The sequence below is a fragment of the Anser brachyrhynchus genome (assembly GCF_964034855.1).
Source record: "Anser brachyrhynchus genome assembly, chromosome: 7".
Classification (NCBI taxonomy): Eukaryota; Metazoa; Chordata; class Aves; order Anseriformes; family Anatidae; genus Anser; species Anser brachyrhynchus.
Window position 1 is genome coordinate 15296827 of NC_137701.1, and position 26879 is coordinate 15323705.

Below are 26879 nucleotides of genomic sequence, written 5' to 3' on the forward strand. Positions count from 1 at the left end.
TCAAGTCCCAGGTTACTACTATAGCCATAAATTACCTTTCTTTCTTACCAACACTTTTCATGTATAGTTCAAGTGCTTTACAATATCCTTACCTTAATTTTACAAATAGGCAAAGCAATGCACTGTGTCAAATCCTTTACCTATGACTGCCCACAAAACCAGTGAAACATCTCTCTAGCGAAGGAAGCGAAGGTCCAGCATGGAACTATCACATATACCACAGCATCCCTGCGGTCCACTGTCAGCACCCCTGCTACAAGGAGCAGTAAAACTTTATAGCCTGCTCTTTTGAAAAGAAAACATTACTTCAACTTCATGATCCAGCCTGCTGCATGTACAAGTGAGCAGATTCTGCACAAGTAGAAAGGCATTTGAAATCAGATGACTTCATTCAGGATTTCAGGTGAACCTTCAGTTTTCAAGAACACCAACCTACCTCCTAAGGAGTTCACAGAACTGCACTGTTCTAAGAAATAACATTAGAAACCCCACCACGCATACATAAATACTTGCACTTCAATTACTTGATGAAATGCTTTATTTGGAGAACAAATAGTCATGTCTAGAGAGACCTGTGAGCATCACTGACCAGAATCCACGTGTTCTCCAAAAAGCATGATTCCAGCCTGGGGTTTTTCCTTTCTTTGGGAACAGAATTCTCACACCAAGAGATGGAAAATTCAGAACTGCCAATTCCAGCTGCGGAAGCTCTTCCTGTGACATCTATATACATCCTAAAATAAAGACACTTAGCTGCAAGGCTCATATATAGAAGGTGGTGTTAGAAAAAAAAATCTTCAATATCTATATGGCTGACAAGCATAAAAGAGTCTGAATTTTTTCATAAAATATATATTTCTCAAAATTCATCAGTTTTATGACAGATCAACACTACATCCTTTCCCAAATCTCCCACTTAAGTGCACTTTTACAAAGAGGGAATAAACTTCAACAGCCTTTATAAAGCAGTTAGGTCTTTCGCAACCCATCATCACTGTTTCTATAAAGCATCAGAACAGTAGATACCAGTATTTCAGAGTAGGCAAAAAAATGCAGAAACCAAAGAAAATGCATAATTCAATAGGTAAATACTAATAAAAATGCATGACCAAATTCTTTACGTGTGCTATGGGGACTTAAGTTTCAAGGTCTTCAAATCCTCTAGAAACAGTCACTTTTCTTTGCTGTATGAGAGGGATTTCAAAAGACAAAAAAAGCATTAACAGGTCACTGGAGAAAACACAAATTAGAAAATACACTTTCAATTCAGTTTAGGCAAAAGTGCTGCAAAACAACCTCTGTGGGAACTAACAGATGAACACCTACAGTATATGCTCTAGCTTTCAGTAACTGGCAGAACTCACAGAAATATTCAAGAGTCACTTAACAGCTTTGAAAATTTCAGAGATGTACTGGAGAAAAGTTAAAAAATTCAAATCCACAAGTAAATGAAAGATATGAGCAATCACATTAAAAGGTAGGCATATACGAAATGTGTCCTGTAATTTAAATATATACATATAAATTTATAGGCTGCGTTTAAAAATGAGGGAAGAGAACAAATAGAAATACCTTCTCAAATTTTGATCACAGAGAAGAATGCAATTATAAATGACAACATTTTAATGAACCAGTACTGATTAAAATCTTTTTTATGAAAAGGTATGCAAAACCAACAAATAAAATGCATCAGAGCTGTGTAAAGATCAGTAGTTTAGCCTCAGTGTTATCTACTGCACATCTGCCACACTGCATTATCTTACTACTCAAGCATCATTTTTGCATTTCAATGTAGTAGCTCTATCAGATTAATGCCCAAGACATTTCAGCTGTGTTTCAAGTAAATAAGTGGACATACAGGAATATTATGCATGGCCTGTATCATTGACACTAAGCAAAGAAAACGTGATTAGCACCAAATTGCATCTGACAGGGGAATCAGAAAGCTGTCAAACACAATGACATGGATTCAGTATTTAGAAGGTAAAAGGGGGAATAAAGAAGCTGGCCAGTCTGGCATGGAGACAGCAATAAAACACAACAGCTATGATAAATTAATTCATTTACTTATGAAAAATTAGAGGCTTCCACACACAGCTCTCATTTATAATCTTGTCAATCTGGCAGAGTAAATAAAAAGCCTATACAATGCACACAGTGGGAGGGAAGAAAGAAACAAAAGAGGGGAAAAAGCAAAACCAGATTTTTGCATTTAATCTAACAATAATTTCTTACATTAAACCACACTGGACGGAGCCTTTGATAGGCATGACTAATGCAAGGATACATTATAGCAGTGGTTACTGTATTTACCACAGACGCGCAGTATCAAAACAACAGTAAGGCTGAGAACGCTCAGAAGCCATATAAAGCAAAATGAAATTTTCACGTGTAATAGATGCTACAACAGGCAAAGAGTGGAAGTAAATCCCAAGGACCATCCCTTGACAGAAGCGTGAAGGGAAGGGACATCCCGCAGCTCAGGAGCAGAGCAGTCTCTGCAGTGCTTTAGAGAAGGTTCTCCCTGGACCACCAGGCAGACCCAGCATCTGAAACCTCAGCAGTAATACAGCAATGGGAGTCTTCTCAAATGAGACTGTTGCTGTAGTAAGGGGATCAGAGAAATAGCGGCCTTTCAGAGGTGTATTTCAGTGATCACCATGTCTGGGAGTCAGGCGGCAGGAAGAGCAGAGGCAGGCCAGCAGAGCCGAGCCTGTGCCCCTGCAGCAGCCCTTACTCACAAACTGTCCCCACGCTACTGTTACCTCTAACCATTACTTTCTTTTACCATGCATTGTTTTAACCTAATGACCTACATTTTGGTCTACAATTAAGTATTTAGTCTTCAATACATACAATTCAATATTCACACACAAAAACGTGCACTGTTTGACACCACCTTTGCAAACCCACACATTCTAAGTGTTGCAAGGCCAGTTGGAAGTTTGTTCATGAGTTTCTGCATGACTAATTCCCATCTAAACTTAACATGTGACCCTCCTGTGTTTGTAGAACCAGCCCTCCAATTCCAGGCTTCTTGTTGGATAGGTAGGCAGAGAACCAAAACAGAGATAGGAATTGCTTAAAAGCCTAAAAGGGGGAGAGGTGAGCAGCAATAGTGGCATAACTGATTTCCCATGTGTTCATATTCAGAGACCTAGTGACTTTATTTCAAGAACTTTTGGTTTTTCTAGAAACCATATAAACGTATTTTTCCTATGTCCTGCAACTTCAGAACCAAACCTGTAGCATTTCCATAGTGGAATATTTCCTTCGTTATCATTTGTAAGTAATGTGTTTTCCACTTAAAAAAAAAAGTGAATAGTAAGGTTTTAGGATTAGCCAGCAGTTGAGGTTCTCTGCCAATTTCAGGCCTGCTTTGCTCTTCCACCATCACGCTCGACCCAACGAGCTGCCAAGACATCCTGCCTGCACTCGCGATGCTGGCACCCAACGCCCAGGAGGGCGCAAGTGACCTCGGGGCAGCCAAAGGCCAGGCTGCTGAAGAGCATTCAGCAACCAACCATTCGACCTTCAGTCGGTCACATTCATGGTCACAACCGCAAATGAATTTTTAATTTTTTCATATCTGATTTTTACAATGCCTTGAGAGAGGCAATTTAAAAGGCAGCATAGTATGCATCAGTGGCAACACAACCATAATAATAAAAAAAAAACAGAATTGTTACATGACCTCTACATCAAACATCTTAAAAATGAATTCCAAGTTTTCAGCCAATTTCAAGCCTCCAGTAATACAAAACTTGCATATGTAGGAGTTATTATGGCCTGCAGGAACTCCTCAGAGTATAACTAGAGCACGGAGGAAAAAACTGATGGAACCGTGGCAGGAAAGTTACAGGAAAGAGTGCACCGTAAATCCCTACACAACATAATGCCAAGTACGGAGAAGCTGCTTCCCACCTTTTAAATGACTTTTTAAGAATGTCAGAAGTACGCTCCTTCAGCATGCACACCATTTTATTTTGTCACTACCTGCTATGCTATGGAAATGCCGTATTACAGCTCACAAATATGCCACGAAAACCTGGCTTACAATTAAACTTGTAGTTTACCCTGGAGCAGAGCATTTACGTTTGTTGCTTTTAAGGTATGTAACTAAAGAAAACAGAACAAAACATTTAACTGAACAGGTATGTTAAAAAAAAACCTTTTCTTAAAATACCTATAGCTACAACTGCAAGAAGGTATGGAGCAGATTGTTGCAGTCCAGCTGCCACTGAAAATTTCACAACTGGTCAGGATACAAAGCATAACCAGCTTTAATCACTTATTTGAACAGCTGCTGCTCAATTAAAACAATTTTTGTAAAACATTTTCCTATTATCTTTTCATCTTCACTATTGCAAGAAAGTAACTTTAGCCCAGGGCTGAGACGAGGAGCAGATCACAGACAATATGGTAATACTGGAACAAACGCTTATGAGCAGATCAGACTTGAATTAACCATTCTTTACTTCCTTCTCCTTCCATCCTTTAATCTTCTATTTCACTCTTTCAGTACATGCCTGGTACGTTTCACTTGTTAAGAAACTTATGAGCTCTTTATCCTCTTTTCAAATTTCAAGAGAGGCACAGACATTAAGCTCAGCTGCAAAGCACTGAATTACAGTCTACGTAATTTATTTTCATTTCTAATCCTCATGCTCAAGTAACTGCAGCAAATACTTAAATATTTCAAAATGCCAAATCTGAAGACTTCATAAAACCAAAAATTTTTATGTAAGACTAAATAGGCACAGACTGGGGACCACGACCCACAGTACGTGACCAATTTGATTAAATGTGGGGAATTCTTATAGCCTCTGTATTAAACACAGCAAAACATGCCAGGAATTACAGCTCTGTGCAACTGCCACCACTGCCCTAGCAAAAAGACGACTGCAATTCGAGGCAAGAGTGTAGCAGAGCTCAGACCATTCACATACAAAGCACATCTCACACCTGCCAGCATACACAAAAACAAGCAAGAGCACAAAAACAGAGAAGGAGAGGATGCGGTAGGAACCCAGATGGCACCAAAGCTCATCCACGTGCATGCAGGCTCGAGTTGCAGCACTTGAGGCCCACCAAGACCCAAAAGGACTAATGGCACCACTAGGACCTTAAATGGTTTCAACACTACCCCTAGTGCCACCACAGCAACAAATTTCTCTGTATTCACCTCAAGAACCACAAATACTTTGCTCTTCTCCTCCAGGGAGCCACAGATGACTCAGAGCAGCAGCTGCCTGCAAAAAAAAGAAACTGAGAAATGGTAGTGCTAGCCACAGGGAAATCCAGCAAGCAGCCCGCAGCAACAGCTCTCCTCTCTGCACTCGGCCTGCCTGAGCTCCACCCAAGGAGCTGTGGTCAGAGCTCCAGTCGCAGGCTACAGCCTGCTGCGGGGCTGCCTTGCGACAGGCACCACGCATGGAGCAGCGCCTTACAGTTCTTTACATAGTCTCTCAATCCAAGGTCACAGCAAAACTGCAGGCAACGATTTTATTCCCCAAGTACTAGCGCTGTAGATTTACCCCAGCCCTGTTCTGGCTCGTGGATCAAGTCCGATCCAATATCCAGACCAGCACAGATCCTCAGCCATCACTGACAGCACCTGCCACCTTTCCTCAGGTTTCTTCAGTGCCTCGAGTCACAATGACATTAAATAGATGCCAGTGATGAGGGAAGGGAAAAAAAAGTGAGGAGACTATGTGTGTATCTGAAGCCGTCACTCAGCACCATCACTGCTGATTATGCAGAAGATTAAAAGAGCCAAAGCATCCTAGCCTCAGGCAAAGTTTGGAGGCTAATAGATGTCTGCTTCTCTAAGAGATGCCACATGGAATCCGTGGGATACGAACACTGCACCATAATGTCTCCTTTGCAAAACTGCACTTAAGGTGCAGAACAGCGATTCCGGCTTTCGGTATGTGGTAACAGCTGAATTTTGAGGCAGCAAACAGATCATTCACTTAAGAAAAACATCTCAGAAGGAAAATTACCAAGTGCTAGCTTGCTCCTCGTGGAAGTCCCTACGCAGGGGCAGGCTGACACCATGAGGACATGGCTGCAGCACAGGAGGTGAGTGCAGGTAACAGCCACAGGGGCCCGGGAAGGGCAGGCAAGGGCTGGGAGCCACCACGCAGTGTGCCAGTGCCCTGCTGCTGCACCTCCACCAGAGCTGCTTCCAACTCCCTGAGCCTACAGGGAGCTCACATGTAACCGTGCATGCCGTTTGAAACCGAGAGGCACTGTAAAGTGAAAAAAAATTGATAAATAATAAAAAAAGATCAGTGAGCTTCCCCCACACGGTGACTTGACACAGCTGGAGCTATTCCCCTTATTCCCTGCTCCTCACTCCCACGCCAGCAGCAGGTACTGCAGCTGGCCTGGTGCAGCAGGAAAAATGACAAGCTCTCAGCAGAGAGGTGCTTATTTGAGATACAACACTTCCATGACCATGAAAAATCTTATTTTCCCCATCTTCCTCAATTTCTTTACTCCCTCAGCCTGGCATTAGGACATCAAGGGTGGCCTGCATAGATTAATCTTTCACTTTCAATGCAAATGCCTTTTAAAAAAAAAGTAGAGAGATGGAAAAGCCAACAAGAACAAATCCAATACAACACTTCCAGTAAAATAAGTTCTTAGAATTTATTTTCCTGAAGAAAGGAAACCTGACAGTCCTTTAAAGAAATGCACTAATGCAAAACTAATGATAAAAGAAATGGTTTACCTTGTCTAGTTTGCAAGCATTTCTTTACATAAAATAAGGTATTAGCAAAATAATGACTGCTATAAAATATTTTTCATTTAAAGCACATGTATACAAATTGACAGACAAAATGGCAGCTAAAACATATTTGGTATTAAAGGTGAAATATTAGCTGAAAAAAAAGGTAAGAAAATTCTAACGTAAGCCTTTCTATCTACACTTCTCATGTTATACCTAAACTTCAAACAGAAAGCGATGTTGCATCATTCTCCATTAAAGTAAGCATGCAAAATAAGCCAGGCAAAACAGAACTGTGAGCAATGTGTCAGCAACACCTTTTGATTTCTCTGCTTCTGTCAGCCCGCATCAGAACGACAGCCTAACTCCACAGTAGTAATTGACTAAGTTTGTGATTTCCAGTCTCCCTGTACTGTGGGACAGCAACTTCCCTGAGTTTCTTGATGAGGGAAGAAAAAAAAGTCCTCTCTCTCGAGAAGCAATTAAGACGACTGAAAATAACAGCATTCCACAGAAGGGTAAAAAGAGCAGCATCAGATAAATATAGAAAAAAAACAAGTGTTTTAAAAATAGATCTGAGTACTGCAAAAACAAAAACTCACTACGCTCTTCAGAAAATGCCATCCTTCTTGGCACAAAAGCATAGTTTTGTCTGCCATGGGTTCCTGTAAAATAGTCCTTTAACAAGTCCTACATAATCATTCTCAGCTCCAAGAAGGGAACAAGGAAGAGACAAAGAATCATACAGGAATGAGACAAGGGACCCCCAACAAGGGAGTCCTCCCCCTACAAGGGACACAAAGCCTATTTTTCCATTCTTTGAAACTCACAGGCTTTCCTCTGTGTTTCTGCAATACATCAGGTGGTGATACCTTAACAGTTTTTTGTTGTTGTTGTTCATTTGTTTGGATTTGTTTGTTTATAGAAAACAATCATTATTGTAGAAATCCCTGAAGTTACCTAAATATTCTTTGAAGGGCTCTATTATTTTTTATAAAGAAAAACACTGGCCAAAGCATCAGTTACTTCCCATTTAGATAACAGAGTCAGAACACATCCAAGATGCACCTGAGAAATGACAAAAAACACGAGATGTATTAAATGGTCAAATAAACCCCCCCACTATGGCGCTCACATCTGCTCTCCCAGCCTTCTTTCAGTTAAATGCTGTCGGAAAACACACGGAATGCCCTGTAATGCCGATTCACCACTTCAGTACTGAGGAAGTTTTGCTTACATATTCTGAGCAAGCCTAATTCCACTCTGCAGTCAATTTACATTCTCCAAATCTGTACTACTTACATAAAACTACACATTTCTCTTTGTCTCATCTTACTGATTTCAAGGGTTTCAGGAAATTGTATTTTTAGAACTCACTGGAGGTCTGAGGAATTAGGAAAAGTTTTTTAAAAAAACTGTCAACATCTGTCTACAGAAACAAATACTGAGCCTGCAATAATGAGGTGAGATCTTTTGCTTTGTGGACTCAGTATCAATTTTGTAAATTAAAAAAATGTTAGCTTCCTACAAAACATCACTTCTCAAAAACAAAACCCAAGATCCTAGTATTTTATTTTGCCTAGCACTCAAACTTGAAAAATAAAATAGTTTCCCAAAACCAAAATCTAAAACAGGTGAGAGCACAGCAAAGGATCTAAGTAGTAACACAATCCATCAGCTTATTTTTTGTTTTTAAACTTGCATCTTCTAACATTTTGATTTTAATAACCTAAAATGAAGCCTAAGACCATTCTAGCTCCCACCGCGAGCCCTGTCTCAGAGCCGCTAACCCCACCCAGAACAGAACATCTCAGCCTTATTTCACACCATAAACTTGCACACCAGTTTAAGTTGCAGTGAGAAGGGAGCTGGCTGCTTGAGAAGCTTGTTAATACAGCCAACACTGAATCCGCACAAGTTCCCCCACGCTCAGTTTTTTATTTTAGCACACAAATAAGGCCAAGCAGAATTACTTAAAAGCAAACATGCAAAGAAAACGTTGGTTTAGAAGCAAACCAGCCAACAAACAAACAAACAAAAAAAACCTGAGACCTATGACAGGCCAGATGCACCCAGTATTTCAAGTCTGGAGTACTTCATTAGCTCTTTGAACAGGATAGAAACTGTTCTGGAACAAAGACTGATCATATTAACCCAAAAAAAAAAATCTATCAGAGAGAAACATAAAATATGGACACGCATTAGATCAATCACCAAAAATATCTTTTTATTAATGAAAATTATTATTGCTCAGCAAATAAAAATATATTAAGTGTTTCGGCTTTAATTAAATCCTCAGAGCAAAACAACAAAATTTGTGATAGGGGATGCTATACAATCATCTAAAAAATTTACAATATCTGAGTGGGAAAACTGTGAGTTAATGGAGAAATTGAATTTTCACTATTTAAAAGGGGACACAAACATTCTGCTACGACATCTGTTCTTAGGTTCTACCGCAGCAGAAAACCAGAAAACCACCAGAATTTTAGCTGTCAAAACAAATCCTCAAATTAAAGAAAGGAGGAGGAAGTAAGCTCTGAACAATTACACACTTCCAGCAGCACAAGTCTAGCATTTAGTGAGGACAAAAAAAGTATGCAAAGAAGCATGGATGCAGCATTCAGCCAAATGCTGGAACAAGTACTAAATTGGAAATGCACTAAGATGTACACACAGTTTTACAACAATTTACTGAGATCTGTTAAAAAACCTGAAGTCAGACTCACCAGTTACTTATTGTTGCTGGGGCATCTGAACACATGCTCAAAGGCAGGAACAAAACCCCCTCTGGTCCTGAGTCCACTCACTGTGCTGAGAGCTTCCCGGGTTGCGCCAGCCTGCTCTTCTCACTTCTAACTCTAATAAAACAACAGGAGGACTACGCAAACGCCTTTCTACTTCCATGTGGGATCTGAAGTTATGCAGTAATTATTTCCCATTATCTGTTTGCGAACACCAACAGCAGAGTCAACGCACAAAATTACTTTGTGCACTGATCTGCAACAAGTAACTGAAATGCCACCCGGTGCTGGAACCCCACAATGAGCCGAAACTCAGCAGCGCTGAGCACAGCTTACCCAGCGAAAAGCAGCAAGAAGCCTGGGCACACATGGAAGCACTCCTACTTGGGAAGCAACGAGGACTCGCATAATGTAGTGTGTGCCTTCAGTTGTTCATAAATTAGAAAAAGGTATTTGAGTGAGTGCCATGAGACTTCAGTAAATGGCTGTGGAACAGGCAGTGACCACACGGACAGCCCAAACGACAGCATGGACACACGAGAGCAAAAGCAAGCAGAACTCGACCAAGCTATACAGAGGGACCTGACTCAAGAGTCATTATAGAACAACCAGGAGATGCTTCACTGCAATGTGGTACCCTTAAAAATAATAATTAAAAAAAAAATCACTCCTTTAATAATATTCTGGATACTGTTAAATTTCAAGAACACGTGAAAGGCAATTACTTTTCATTCACAGATTTTAACTTTTAGTTTTCCAACAGTACTCAGTTTCATTTTTTAATTTCTTTATTGTAACCACCTCTTTATAATCAATACATGTGAAACTGCAAGTGTTACAGCATTTATTCTTGGAAGGAGATTTTTCAAAAAAATTTTTTTAATAACACGATGACCTTCCTGAACAATTTATCATTAAGTTTTAACCAGTTGATCTAAATGGAGAAAACTGGAAAAAGGCACTTAGGAAAAACACAACAGCACAGTAAGAAAACTGCAACTTAAACTGCATATAAAGACCCACTTGCTGCCAAAACGCAGAAAGTTTGCAGACTAGAGAACTCAACTGCAAAGCAGTAACAAGGCAGAGTCTCTGCATGCCAGCCTGAAACCAACACAGGAAAAAGAAACTGACCTATACAATCCCCTTTCAACCTTTCTTTTGACATGTTGCAAGTGTTTCAAAATAGAAAATGCCACAAATGTAACCAAAGTGAATGCTGGATATAGGAAGTACGAAAGTTTTCTAGTGAAGACAGGATCCCAAAATAACCTCTTGAGAATTACAGTAGGTACCTGCTGAATGCGGCATTGAGTCACATCAACATTAGAACTTCGTGTGGGCACCTGGCCCATCGTAAGATGTATTATTCCTCCCTGACACTAAAGAAAGCAGTCATTGAGGGAACAGACTCTTCTACAAGGGTATACATTTTATAAACCAACTATTTCCATTTCATATGGATGAATTAAACTCTTTGGCTTACATACACATTGTTTTATACTTCTGCTATGGAACTGAAAATCTAATACTGACACATTAATTCCCAGCAATACCTATAATCAGCAGTTACTACCACATGTGTTAACAGGTGCAAGTCAGTGCATATTTTTCCATATTTTACAAAATATATTTCATGGTATTAAAGCAGGTGGGTAAATCAAACTCTTCTCCTCCCTCACAAATTGAATTTGATACCAGACGGCTGGCACAAATTAGTTTGTGAGCTGATCCAAAATGTTTCCCATTAAAAATAGGAAAATTCCCAACAGTTATTTCCTCCCCCCACCCCTTTTTTTTTTTTTTTTTTGCATAACTGAACTAGCTATATCAAGCAGATAAGGAATAATGCTGTTCTGTCCAATTGATTGAGTTAAAGCAGCAAATCAGTTTGAAAATCATACCTTTAAAAGTGTAACAGCTATTTCTTTCTGATCTACCACGCAACACATTTCTTTGCCTATGAAACAGGGAAATTTACAATTGAGAAGCTCTGCTTCTTGACCTTGGACACTGAAGGACCAGTTGTTAGAAAGCAAGCTTCTTTAATATGAAACAATTTTACATTCATAAAGGTCTTAAGTGTTGGTCGTAACTATCACTTTTTTCCCCATCTTCCACATTGTTGTCAATTTAGAAAACCTCACAAAGCTTTCAGGACTGGTGCTGCAGCTTATGACCTGCTGCTTCTCTCCCATACCCTCTCTCCTTGCCGCAGCATCTTGAGAACAAAGTTTTAGTCTACATTACTCGTTTGGGTTATTGATTCACTGGTGATACTGGGAGCAGAACAAAACCAACTTCAAGCAGCAGACAGTGAGCTGCTTCCAGAAAGCACAGTTGGCAATTCCTGTAAAGCACCTACTTTGTGAGAAGCAGAGCAAGGCTTCCAGCACACAAGGCAGAGATACCAGGCAGCTCCTGCCAGCGCTGCCCACGGACGTGGGGAGAGTGACCACGCTGCCTGACGAAGGCACTGCCTCAGATGTGTTTGCTGTGATGAGACTGGGACTTGAACTGAGAAAGCATGCGGTAGACACTGAGTTTCGCATTAAAGATGATGCAATTTGGCTTCAAAGACAATCTCTATTTCTAGGGCAGGTTAAGTCACAACCCCAAAAGGCCAAAGAGACAGGACCTGTGAGACCGCAAGGCCCAGCAACCCCTCAGCAGCCCCTCAGCAGCCCACCCAGCCCAGCTCCTGCAGCCCTCCGGGGGCAGCCGTGCAGCTCAGCGCTAACACCCAGCCTCTGGCAAGGCCCCAGCCTTGGAGGTCTCCTCAGGACATACCTGAGGCAGTCGCAGTGCCCGCACTGATACAGACACAGCACGATGATAGCTCTGAAGCGGCGGAAACTTGAACCAAGGAAAGAACTCCGAAGAAAATTTTTTCCCTTCCCCCCCAGCTTATCACACAACACTTCAAGTTGAATTCACTCTTGAAGACAGCAATTCACAATGCAGATTCCCTGACACAGAGTACATCAGCTGCATCTTCTCCCTTGGAAAAACTCCAGTAAAACACTCCACATAACTAAACAAACTAATCTTCCTTTCCTCCTCAGTAAATAATTCTACCTTCCCCCTTATGTAATTGTGATATAGCATTCTGCTTTCCCTCATGGTAATCTTCTTCTGTTCACTCTAGCACCAGAAAGACAATAATCCATATTCTGTTACTATTTACTTACATTCCTTCCCCAGTTAAGCTACCGAAAAGGAATAATTCTCCATCACACCCCCAAGGATCAAGACTTCAATATCAGATGTAGATTATCTTGTTATCAAAAACAAAAATTATGAAGTGTTTGTTTTGATGCCTAACAATACTGCAATATTTATTAGGTTGATTGAATTGCAACACTCTAAAGCAGCCTAAGAAACTAAGATTCATATCTGCCTTGGGGAAGAAAAGTGTATTTCAAAAAACAATTAAAACTATTTGTGCCAGCCCCTCTGACTGTCACCTTCAACACAGCAAAGTCAAACTATCCATAACTTGCTGTGAAATTTGGCAGAAAAACAACTTAGCTCAAAAATCTGCTGTATTTGCTGTCTTCATTATAGAGACCTTTCACATAGCCTATGCGGACACCCATGATTACAGAACCCCGGTGCTCATGCTATTAAACATCAATGCAATCTGTGTTTTTATCATCTCCATACTAATCAGATCGATTACTTCTGATATATTGTCCTGCCACACCACTGTAATACTAATCAAACAAATGTAGCCACAGGGAAATGATGCTGATATATAGCTATTTAATATTGCTGTATTATTATTATAATTTTAAATGCTCTTGGGCACCACTGCCACAGGACTTAACAGACCTGTGAGCAAACCACGAGTACTACACAGGTAGTGCTGCATCTTTTCTGTCATGGCCAACAAATCAGAATATAACCCAAGACAGTAGACCAAGACCAACCTTGAATGAGAAATGAGGTTAGTGGTTCTGCTTCACTTCTAAGAGGCAATCAGAGCATACTATTTGAGAACACCCCAAGAGTGCCTTAGGATAACAGCAGGACACTGAGTAACAGCCATTTGTCTGGTCAACCCTTACAGAACTTTTGAGAAAGACATACATAGAGATAACCTTGCAATTAAAAATGTCTTTGTAAACATTACAGCTCTGCAAACTTTTATTACAGTAACGCTTTCATAGTTAATCACTATCTACTGTAGTATTCGCATAAAAAGAAATTTAACTTTAAGTAGTCATTATCTTTTGAGTTCTTTCATCTATAATACCGACTAACATTATTTCTAGAGCTCTATTAATCTCATTTACAGCTAGTAAACCAAGATATAAACTGCATCTATCACTGAGGCATTTTTTATATATTACAGAGCTGTTAAAAGCATTCCAGTTCATTTATAGGTCTATTATTTAATGAAGCTATACTCTATCTTAATATATAGTACCAAAAACTAGTCCAGGAATATTTCTTTACATTGTCCCAAAATGGACTGATACAAATAGAAGAAAATGTAAAATTGCTTTTGAATACACTCTAGTAGTGTTAATGTTTTTGTTAATCAATATTTCTGAGCATGAAATAAGTTTTTTTTTTAACAAGATTATTCTTTTTAAAGTTGTACCCCCCCCCCCTTTCCTCCCTTCCTTCAAATGAAAAGTGTTTCCCCTAGTAAAAAAATACAACATTTATACAGCAGTTTTTGGACCTGGACATCCAGGCTTGAGACACTGAAAATAAGAACGGGGTGAATTCTAGCCCCTGATACTCTCCTAATAGTCCAATGATACAAGTCACACAGCACTAACAGCCTACCAGCCCACGCTGGCATGGAAATAGGTTATTCCACAAGCCACTTTGATAGAGGTAACAACTAGAATTTTTTCTCATGACACTACTGTCAGAATTACTATGCACACAGATCATTTTCTTCACACACAGCTTTTTTAACCAATGTGCCTGCAACAGCTTGCCCTGTACTGATGGCACACGTTTTGTTCCCCCTTATCTGATGACCACATCTACGACTTGACCAGAACTGACAGGAAAGCTCATCACATAAGAAAGTAATTTAAGTACTCTATAATTGTACAAAGGAGAACAACAATATTGTCTCAATAAGACCAGTTGATTTGCACTCCAGTGGGAATAGGTACTACCTCTGTGTGATGGGCCACAGGTTGACACTGCACATCTTCCGATTTACAACCATTTTGTGGCAGAAAGCATCTGAGTTTTGGCCATCACACACTTCACCTACAGTAAAGAAAGGGCTATGGTGGCCATACAGAAAAAAGCAAAAGAAAGTTGCCGGCCAGCAAAAATGATCTGGCCGGCAGCTCATGCAAATCCTGGGAAAATGTGGACCAAGCCATATGGTGAGTGACCTCTTTTGGTGAACCAGATTCCACTTGGTTGATTTACTGTGAATTGAGTACAGCAGTAGTTCTGTATACGTTAAAAAAAGCTGCTTCTTTAAACAGAAGCATAGCAGGAGGAGAAAGGAAGAATATTCTAGAACATTGCTGAAAAATCCTACCTTCTATAGACAGAGCCATAAATATTTAACATGTTTACTGCACTGAATACTTGATGCCATTCAAGAAAATAAAATGGAAGAAAACTATTTTTTAGAAGTATAGATTAGTGCTGTTCCAAAAGTATTATTACTGATTTCAGAGCACTTGAACTACCACATCTGAATCATCATCTCCAAAAAAAAAAACCCTTTAAGCAAAAATAATATTTAGAAAAATGTTTGGTTTAACTACTGCTTAAGGTAAATACAGTATGATAATGAAAATCCAGAAAATTATTCAGAAGCCACAGAAGCTAACCCTGGCTTCTTAGAACACAATCAACAGAAACTTTGAACTTAAACTAGATGGTGTTCTTAATTTTACACAACAATACTTCCAAATCGCTGTAGCAGTAAACAAACTATAGCCAGTTGTTATTCATTCAGATCAGGAGTGAATAACACTCCTAAATGCTCCCAGACCTCAAAAGAGCATTACCGTAGAGAAACTGTTCAGATGAAGACAATCTATGTGTCTGAATTCACAAACGCTTTCAGCCAAGAGCTGATGAAACCCAGTTGCACACCATCAAATATCTGTTTCATAAAATCAGAAGGTTCACAGGTCTGCTGCAAAGTCCAGACCCCACACCTCAATGCCCTGATTCCCAGGCAAACAACTGGACAGGCATGGTGCAAGGAACAGCTTGAATTGCCCAGAGAGCTGTGATGTTCACACAAAAATCAAAATAGATAAATGAAGAAAAATCCTGCTACTCTGGGTTGTATTTCAGCACCATGTTTCTGTGTCTCCCCTCTCCTTGGTTTTTAATACCCATCACTTGAGTATAATGAGACATTGGCTGCTCAAGAGTTGATCTGCTCCTGCTGCTTATTCCTCACCTAGGATCTCTGTCTACCATTGCATCATAATTAGGGCTGTAGGGGTGATTAGGTTCCCAGTCATTAGAGGCAGGACTACAAGTGGGCACAGCCAGGAGTTTTCCCTTAGGCAGGGGGAGGTAGGGGAGCGCTGGCTTACGTGGTTCAACTTGGCTTTATCCTGCACATGTACAAAGCCTTCCACTGTCCGCCACACTTCGTTTTGAATCTTGCCTTGGCTACACTCCAGAGTATGGATTAAGTCAAATTTGTTTTTAAGATCACTAAAGAGGGCCAGAAGTTTCAGGTTCACAGGGAAATCCAGTGAGTTTCAGCTCGTTCCGTTGTGAAGGTTGAACACTGCTCTAATTACGCTGTCAAGCTGACGATCGTGAACTCCTAATAAACAGAGACCTGTTTTCATGCAAATTTTGCTAGTAATAAAAAGATAGGAAGAAAAATATGTCAGCAGAATTGTTCCTGTAAGCAAAATGTTTTTCAAATGCTTTCATGAGTTGTCAGCAGCTCTAACTAGAAACAGTTACCGGGGTAAAGTACTGCAGCAGCAGCTGAAAGTTCTCAGTCAAACGTTCTACGTCAGCTGCTGCAGCGGGAAGCACAAGGTAGCAGCTAGGAACAGCCACAAGGCCTGCGTGCCAGCACTGACACAGGAGCAACACTCACGCATGACTGCCTTTAATCCCATTAAACCGCATAAATTCCGCGCGGGGCGGCGATGTAGCATTTACAAAACCATACGGAGAGCACGCACGCCTTCCTCCACGCAGATGCCCTGCACCAGGACCGCCGGGTCTGCAGGACAGCGCGGAGCCCCGCACCTCCACGCCCATGACTTCGCAGCATGCCACAGGGATGGAGCCCAGGGAAGCACGGCTGCTCTCAGAGGGCAATGGGGGCAAGGCTGCTGCAGGAGTCACATCAGAATTCTTGCTGAATTATCTTCCCAGCCCCACAAGCAAAAAAAAAATAAAATAAAGTCAGTTGAGACTGGCATAGCATCTGAAACAAAGTAAAATAACTAGGCTCTTAGTTTTCACTTTCTAATGTAACCAGTGGGGTCTAAAACAAAACACAGTATTGCAGAGGCTGATGTAATGATAATGCAGTGACAACTTTGCTTTTACCCACAATTAATAACAAACTATCCTAACTTAACAAAGACCTTTTCAAAACATTATGCTACGGATCAGTATGTCAAACCCAGTGAGCCTGCAAGTCTCAGGGCTCCTGAATGCTCTATAAGATGGCAGTAAAGAAGGCATTTACCTACTGCACAGGGGTGCTGTGACAATTAATTAATGTTTGTAAAGTGCACTGAAGCTGAAAATTACTAGATACCATGCTAAATATTAATTACCACGACTACAACATAGTACTGAAATTGTCACGGTGCTCTCATTGTAAACTCCTCTCATTGAGCAAGCAGAAAAAAAGTTCTCAGCACCCGGCTGAGGTTATCACCTTCTCTACAGACAGACAGACACAAACACATATGCATAGCTCCAGGCGCATGGCACTTCTAGCCATGCTGTTGTGTATCATTTTGGGCACACTCACTCGCACAAGCATGCATAGCACACTAGGTTCGTTTCTGACAGTAGTGACAAAGACAGCTTGTGCACACAAACCATCTGGCCACAGAATCTCATCTGTGCGCTGCTGCAAGCCACCAGCCACTTCAGAAGAGCCCGAAAGCAGTTTTAAAGAGTGCCTGTGGCTACGGTCCCCTACACGTGGCACGGCAGCCACTCACTGATGGTTCTCGATCTGCTCATGCAGGTGCACTGGGAAAGCTGCTAACTTTTTAGAGGCACTACCAGGCAGTTCAAACCCAGAGCAAACTGCCTTATGTCAGTTTTACAGCTTCATTATCTTTTCCCTTTGTGACATACCTGTCTCTAAAAAGGACTAAAACAAACACAAGTTAAACAATTACAGAAATTTGTATTGTCAGAGCAGACAATGCATTAGAGAAAAGCAGCAAGAGATGCAATCCATGCAGAACTACAGATTCTATAAAAGCAGTGGTATTTTGCAGTTATCTTTTTGGAGCATTTTAAACAAAATGATTTCAAGGGGAAGAAGAGGAACAGCCCCATTCTGAGCTGGTAGCTGGCACATGCACACGCGTGGGGAATGCAGATGAGAATACTTGACAAATTTGAAAATTCTAATCAATCACATCCATCTAATTATGTCTCCCTCACTGAAGGAAACACCACAACCTGTTTGCTCTTGGCCAACCACAGGCATATGTATGATCAATAACTTGAATGATATGAGGTCAACTCATTCAGCAAAGATACTTCCAGTAAGGTTCAAAGAACCACTTAACCATTCTTGTTAAGTAAGTGAACAGCCTATTTTGCTTCCAGCTCAGTCACTGGTTTTTGTATTTTTTTTATTTTTTTTTAAATAGGAAGAAGATAATAAAACATTAATTGAATGTGTCAGAAGAAGGATGTCACAAGAAGCATATCAATATAGAGAGACATTGCAGCACATGTGTTTTAAAATAATTGCAGGATGCTGGCTCTGCTCCCAAGTAATTATTACATCAGTTATCCTATTCCCTACAGAGTTATGCAAATTTATTTATTTATTTTAAAGATAACCTGCCCTTGGGAAAGTAATTGGTGTGCAGCTAAACATCAGCCGTAAGTTTCTGAAAATAACAATGAGTTTCACTTGATTGCTTTTAAAACATGCGTTTTGCTGTCATCCATAAACGTGCGGAACTTGAGTAACTACTCAAAGGAGACAGAAGCACAGAAGATCCAACTTTACTGATATCCTACAGCTACATTAAACACTTAAAATCTCCTTTAAGTTGCTGCCCCACAGTAACACAACACCAGCCTTCATTTTTACACCATTCTGAATGCCCTGCACTAAAGCAGCAGAACATTCAGAAGAAAAAAAAAATCTCAGCTGGAAGCTATACAGCAAGACAAGGCAGCTAGTAGTCTGGTGAAGGGAGGTAATAGCCCACACCCTTCCTTTTTACACAGAGAAGAATTTATCTCCAGCTGGGACTTTCTACTGCACATAAGAAGTGTTACACAATCACTACATCTTTTCCTATTAAGGCAAAGAAAACGCTGTGCAGTTTAACTGATTATTGTGAGCACACAGGCTTGTCACTCCCTCTGCAAACCAAAATCCCTGCTCAACATCAGTACGTGTCCAATTAAACATGCACTGTGCCTGCCTTTGCATATGGCTGGCGAGGATCCTTCTCAAAGTCATCTGCTACTGGCAACCAAGAAGCCCAGCGAGAGCCACGCCGAAGGGCCCAAGCTCCCAGCCTTACGACACGCAGCAGCCTCTAGGCAGATTGCTAGTACTGCATCTTTCAAAAATTAGTACAAAAAGCTCTTCAGCACACAAAGACCCAGATTATCTGAAGAGCATTATAGTCCCATCAGGATTTTGTTAATGAGAACCTATGTGCACATGTGGGTACCTACTGGATAGTTCTTCCAGCCTTCTGACAAGCCCGTGATCCTTTTGCTAGAGTCTGAGACACAGCACTGCAGGGTAAAACCCATTTACCTACCTATGACAACTCTGTTGATCCATCCCAAGAGATCTTCATTCACTTGCCTTTCTGGAATACCCTTATAAAAGATGCAATTAACCAAACTGAAACCAGAACAAAAAAATTTATGCTTTTAAATAATAACGTTACTAAAAAGGGGATCTAGCACTGCAAACATCCAAATACCAGAAACTTGAGCCTAGTAGTCATAAGCATGGCATAAGATTTGATATTTAAAAAATCATATGCAATTTAACAGTTCTTATTTTTCAATTTTAGGGTGTTTCATCATCAAAGATAGGAAGTCTTGTAGATTCCCACCCAGTTCCTCCCTCCCACAGAAAAGTGTCACAAGAGACAGAAGGAAGTTTTTAACTCAAGGAGTTGCCAGCTCTCAAAAAGCATTAGTACATATCTCACAATAATTGATGTTATCTTCAAACTACAGCTGTGGGACATATACTAGGAGATGACATTTCCAGCTTTGATTTGAAGGAAGTTTGTCACATTTTTGGATGCTGTAGAAATGCTTCCAATCCTGAGAGTGCAGCCCACCAACCAGCAAAATTACAAAGCAAATAAGGACACTTATTTCTCCTTTTTAAAATATCATTTAATACCAAGTAAGTCTCATGACCAAGGGAGAGATTCATCACTGAAACCAGAAAACTTTGGTAGATCACAGAGCATTTCATGAGGATGGGAGTTCAGACAGAAATGAACACGTACCGACACATGCACTAAAAAGACTTGCAGCTTTTTTCAGCTCCGTAAGAAATACACAGTACAAATAATCGCAACCAAAACGAAGCTTGACAGTAGGAGTATACAAAATAAAAGCTAACTATTAATAAAGTATCATTAACTCTTCCTCTGAGCATCTTCCCTGTTCTAGACAGCACATGATCACTACATTAATCCAGGAGTACTCATGCAGTACTAAATCACTTTGCTGATCATCTATTTTTATCTTTTCTCTATTACTTCTGTTTCATAATGGAAACAAATAGCCAATGAACAAATTCCAGTTTCCATATTTTCTAGTCCTACTATTTAAAGGAAAACAAGCTCAAACACCTCATTTAAATGATACATTGAATTTCCTTCACGAATACATATTAAAAGACCCACTACTCACTCATAGCAACATTCTGCACATGTACACCACCCTACCCTGAAGTCCCCACCAGCATTTCAATCTTTTTGCTTTTTCAGACAATGCAGCAGCCAGCTGCGCTCCTCTAAGATGTCTTGGAAAGCAATCTGACATTGTATCACAAATTTCACTCCAGTGTGCATGAAGCCAGCTTGCAAGAAACTGAAACTTCAGAACACATGGACGGAATAATCACGAGTGTATGAAAACCTACGCTTAATGTTTCTTCTCTGTCAGACAAGTGCCATTTAGGATATCACTGAAAAAGTGGGGATATATAGCTTTACAAAGTCTTCATCTCTATGTGGCCAAGCACACATCTGCCTCAATTATGCTGCCTGAGAACAGAGCAGCTGGGGCTTCCGTCTTGCATGCAGTTGCTGCCACCCCAGAGGCTGGTGCTATGCCAGTGCCCTGCTTCCCACATCTGCCCTCTGCAAGAACATTGCTGAGTGGCAGCTTAGCATCTCTAAGCTAGCTAAAGCGGACTTTGCAGCAATGAATCATTCAGCAACTGGAAAAAAAATACAAGCACAGGAACTCTGCTTTACTATTTGAAAACAGAAATGAAACCAGGAAACATCATTATGGTGTGGATGAAAAGTAAATAAGTAGAGCCTCGTGGGCCTATTGAGGTAGCTTTTATACTTGAGACGATTTTAATGATAGGAAGTTAAGCAAAAACAACAGAAGAAATTCTGGAAGACTTTTGCCTCAACTAGATTGAAGATTCCCTTCAACATTCAGTGTAACTGAAAGTCAAGGTAATTTACAGTTTTTAACTTCTCTTTTAAGCACAGACAGAAGCCTGTTCATCCTAACTGTGAGGCCCAACAGAAGAGCCTGAGGAAAAAATCCAAAGACACTGAAGACCACTACAACCTATTAAGCAATCACTTGCCCAACCCTCTTCTGTCGAGCCGGAAATTTGCAACTTCTGATGACAAACTCCACAGCTCCAAATGTCCGTACTGGTCTGTATGTATTCTCTTTCCTAACCAACGTATGAAGAAATTCTATTCAAATTTGCCTTTTTTTTTCCTGCTGTTTTTAACTTGAGAGAATGTCATTTTGTGGTGTTATTAAATACCACTTCCTCTTCTTTCTTCTTTACAAACAACTGAATTGTAATTGCTGGTACAGTGAAAATTGCAGGAGTAGAGGTTTATAGCATGCACTCTTACACCCAGAGGTGAACACAGCATGAACACAAGACAGAGTTGGCACCCACCAATTACAGCTTTCTACTCAGATGAGAGCACTCATTTATAAGGGAAAAAGTACTATAGTGCTTTATGCTTTTTTAAACACTCAGCCCATCTTGTATTTCTTTGATAAGAACTTCCTTATAATCCCTCTCCTATGACAGGATGGCATCACAGAACCACCTTCAATAAGGAAGAACGAGAGGTCATAAGCTGAGTCTTAATGATTATGCCAAGCTTTTGAAAACTCACTGGCTGAAGTCAGTTACCTGTAACCACACGTGAAAAATTCTCAGAGCTCAGAAGACTGAAGTGCCCGAAGACTACATGGATTTCCACAAACCACTGTTCTCCCTCCCTTAAAAAAATAAATAAATCATGCTGTCCATGTTGAGATGCTTAAATATGGAAACTGGTACTTAACACTTCAGCTAGCAGTATTGTCAGGGTTTGGCTAATCTAAGGAAGATGCATAAAATTGCAGCATTGATCCAAATCAAGCAAGAAAAATTTAAACACTGAAGGACTGTTGTACAGTGTTGTCATATTTGTAGACAATTAGTATACAGCAATACTGTATAATCTATAATACTCCAAAGTTTGAATACTGTGTTAGACAAGCTTACCGGATTTCTTTAAAAGTTTTTTAATCATTTTATACTCCATTCACTATTGTAAATACTTAATCAAAAGTCTAACATATTCTAAAGCTAAAGTGGGATATGAAATCTATACAGATGAAAACATCTGATTGTTTAATGGAACATCTGTTCCATTAAAGAATGAAAACATAGTAAAAACTATGTTTACCCTAACACCAACCAACCACTACCTACCTAATGCTACAAGCACTTTAATCCAAAACAAGGGAAAGGGACTTACTTCGATTAGGATCAGGATATAAAACAGAATCCCAGAATCCCCTCTTACTCAGTGTCCTGTTACAGCAAGCCTTATGCAATTTTTAAGCACCACCTGCTCAGTATTTCATGCCTGTAAAATATGAACAGTGTTGCAGCATCATCAGGGCAAATATATTAAATACTGTACTCATGTGAACACAAAAAAATAAACAAGAAAGAAACAAGAACAGCTGATCCAGAAGAGTAATTCCTATCTTCCTGAGCAACTAACAATGCCAATTTAATCTTCCAGACAAGCACAGACAATAATTGATGTCAATGCTGATGGTCTACTGCCAGTAGTAAACTTACAGAAGACTGAAGACTGAGCTACCTCATTCAGGATGGTCACTTCCAGGGCAGATGAGCATTGCATGGAGAAGAAAAACTTTGCACTTCCATTCCCTGGGGTTCTGCCTGTTTTCTACAGATATAAATTCAGCCTCTGGACCTGTCAAGATAGCATCTTTTGCAATATTCAAACCACAGAAATTTGGAATGCAGAAGGTATTTTTCTCTTCTCTACTTGCAAAGGGCATATGGTCCACGCCTGCCCCAAACAGAGTCAAAATGACAGCTAGAAGGAAAATTAAAAATGAAAAATAGAATGCTATTTTGAGAGTTTAAGCACTACGCAGAATATTTAATTGATTTCAGTACTGTTTGACCACTTAGCAAATTGTGGTGCTCACCATCTTGATTATCTGCATACACGAACTGCTAAGGACCTGAACAATCCAGTTAGAGTATCCAACACAGTAATTTACTGCAATTAACTACTTCAAAGGTGACCTTTATTAAACTTAATCTTAAAAATACACAGGATTCATATTTAAGCACTAAACAAAACATTTAGCATCTCATATTATTTCCCTACATTTCATGCTTTGGCAGGACAAAGCAACAATATGGTTATGACAAGAATACAATGCAAGGAAATAATGGGAGAAAACATATTTGGTAAGCTCACACCCAGGCACTAGTAAAATTTGGCTAGTGGTCATCACATCCCTATATTTATGATAGAGACAGTTAGCCATGTAGGTTACCCCAATCCTTTTATGACGGCAAAATCTTTATCAGGTTTGCTAGGTCAGTTGCATTTACAATCCATCCCAGTACTTCTGAAACAGTCTTATGCACAGTGCTGCCACGGTAACTCTGCCATCTACTTTAATATCACCTTCATTCCCCAGAGGAGCAAATTTCAAATTCAGATTTGCACTCTTCAAGTAGGGTGCCCATGGGCACCTTCCAGTTACTCACCAGGAACTGGTTAAATGCTGCCTCTCCAGTTAGCAAGCATTCATGACGTACAACGTGTTTACTCTTTAACCAGCCAGCCCAAAGGGAAATTCAGAAGCAGGAGTTCTTAGAAGAAGAGTCCCTAGCACTGTACCTATTTCACAGAAGATCTTATAGCTCCATCTAGCTCTGCACGAAGGAAATCACTGAGACATCTAAGAAACTGCAACCCAAAGCCCAAGAAATCCCAGCCATCTCTCGCACACAATTATATGGGATAATACCAGCTGCAGATACACTACTTCTTAACAGACACAGTAGTGATCATTTTAAAAGGTAAATAAGTTAATCACTTCTGTGCATGTACATCTACTCTCTGCTGTGACCACCCTTTTCTCAGTTCTGTAGCTGACAAGTGGCATGAGAGCTTTGTTAACAGATGAAACGAGGGGTTATGGAGGACTTGCTACTTTTTGATCTGAAATGCTTGTCTTTGCCATGCTTTCACAGGCATTATAGGTACGGATTGCCACCGGAGGTAGGAGACCAAGATTTCCCCAGAGCCGTGCAGGAATGGAAGCCAAGAGACGGACCCGGCCGAGCACAGGCACTGCCTCCAGCTCCTTAGGGACCTCTCAAAGCAGGTGCAGCAGCTATTCCAAGAAGTCCTACAAGGTGGTCACTTGCACAATTTTGAAGGATACCTGTCCAAGACTGTTGAACAAAGGGATATATACACACTTTGACCAGGACAAAAGGTTAGTAACACAAAAAACAGGTCATTAACCCCCGCTCTGTGAAAGAAGATTAACTTCTGTGACTAAACTAATTTGCAACATGTGCCACATCTGAAGTAGTACCGCTTTGACTCTTTGGAGTGAAAACATACACAACACCTGAATACTTCAGAATGTTTATAAAATACATTCTGTCAACATTTTTCCTCAATTCATGTTGATGCTTATTTAATTAACAGCATAATTTCAACTGTTTAAGTTTTCCTATTAAAGATTCTTCAACAAGTCATCACAGCGTGTACTTGTACATACTTTTTCCTGATACAGGGAAAACCATACCCATTTTACAAACCCAGAGCTCCAATGTGACATCAGGATAAAACGCTAAAAAAGATTAGCTTATTTTTTTAAAAAGTGGGAACAGAACTCTGGTGACTTTTAGTAGGACATATTGCAGGTAACTGGACTTTGCCAACTACAGAGCAAACAAAATACACAACAGTTTCAGGTGTTATTCATAAACGTGATTAAATCTATTCAATTATTCTGATGTGTATTTTTTTTTTTAAAGAGCAAACTACATTTCTGAGCAAATCTTCATAAGGCCTTATGTTACAATTTACATTAAAATTTTAAAAACAGAACTATTAAAGAAAACATCTTCAAGACAACCACTAATTTTTTTCCTTATTAGTAAAATGGGTTTCTATAGCTCCTAATGACCACCATTTCTTTAGGATCCTGCATCAGTAGTGGATTCCAGTATTCCTCCTGCTCCTCCCTGGGCAATAGCACACTGAATAATCATAGAGTAGCAGCAGACAGTAAAACGTTCCTAATTTTATTTAGGAAGTTCAGTCCCTTTAAGAAAAGGGGATCTCCAGCAGTGTTTTGCATTTTACTTAGACTATCCCAAATCTACAGTGTATCTTCCCACAACTGGAGTAACACACACAATAATACCAAGCATCTCTGCCACCACTTGCGAAAAGGTTTTAATTACTGGTTAAACTGTTAATATTGGACCATTGTGCTAGAATGATATATAAAATGTTAAGAGGAGTACACTGGAAATTAGTGCACTTCACATAAATAATAAGTCTATGCTAGCATGTATTACTCTCTTTTGGAGACTATTTATGATCTGGTTATTTTCCATGTTTCTGAGATGCTGTGACTGCACAAAAGAAATACCTGTCACACAAAAATATTCAAGCCCATGACAAAACTTGTCTTTTCAAAGCCACCACAGAGAGATGGCAACCCAAGTTTCGAACAGTAGCTGAGCCTGCCATCAACATCCTTATTAACCAATGCCAGACTTCAACACACAAATTTTCACTTTCTAGAGATAGAAATATTTTCCTGACTTCCCACCTCAGTTTCCAGCATTTAGCTATCCTCTGAAGCTTGTCCTGAATTGTTTTTATAGCAGTATGTAGAGCTCCCACCTTGTCAGAAGATAGTCACAGACAAAGGAAGCTCACTCACCTGGTGAAGTGATGCTAAGCTGCACAAAGCTCACTGCAAAGCAGCAGCACAACGTGCTAGAGTAGTTATATGGGTTTTTTTGACACACTGATACTACCACCACAAAGCAGCAGAAGAGCAGACAACAGGAAAACTGCTAAGATGCTAGGGAAGAGAGATCCTCTTGGGTCATTAAAGCTTCGTGTCTTATTCTAGGGCATCAGGAAAGAAACTCTGCCTGAAAATTAGTGAGAAAAATAAACCTCCTTTTCTCGTGTACAATGGAGACATAACAAGTCTCTAAGGCATGCTCATGAATGCTTCTTGTGAAGAGGAAGCATGCTTCAAGATCTGAGTTTAGTTAAGCCCACCAGAAGAAATAAATTCTTTACAAATACCTAGAAGCTGACACCACTGGATTTGATAGCACCGTAAAGCGTTCCTCTCATCCAGGCACCTATTGTGAATTCATCAGTGTCCAAGGAGCTGGTGCTTTTACCAGCACAGCAAGTTCACCATCACAAGGCCGCTGTGCAAGAAGTATCTCTTGAGCAGTGCTACAGAAAGCACACATTTTAGGGTACCAGAGAGATTCCCAAAGCACCTGGATGTTTACTTCATCTCTGCCTCATTTTGCAGAAGTTCTCAACACAGATGCGAACAGCTTCTACATCCCTCCAAGTGACGCTGAACTAAAAATTCACTGAAAACGTAGCCTGTTTTCATACCCAAGCCTG

The 26879-nt window shown here is 40.1% G+C and overlaps 1 protein-coding gene and 1 long non-coding RNA gene across 10 annotated transcripts in view; both read right to left on the reverse strand.

Moving 5' to 3' along the window:
* The window catches only part of PARD3B (par-3 family cell polarity regulator beta), a 538356-nt gene that overhangs the window by 298002 nt on the left and 213475 nt on the right, over positions 1 to 26879 (reverse strand). The window lies entirely within an intron of this gene.
* On the reverse strand, positions 741 to 26873 carry LOC308198315. Its single transcript, XR_013953820.1, has 3 exons — positions 23003 to 26873; positions 22671 to 22781; positions 741 to 19531 (listed from the first exon to the last, which is right to left on the reverse strand). It is a non-coding gene; the product is annotated as an uncharacterized lncRNA (long non-coding RNA).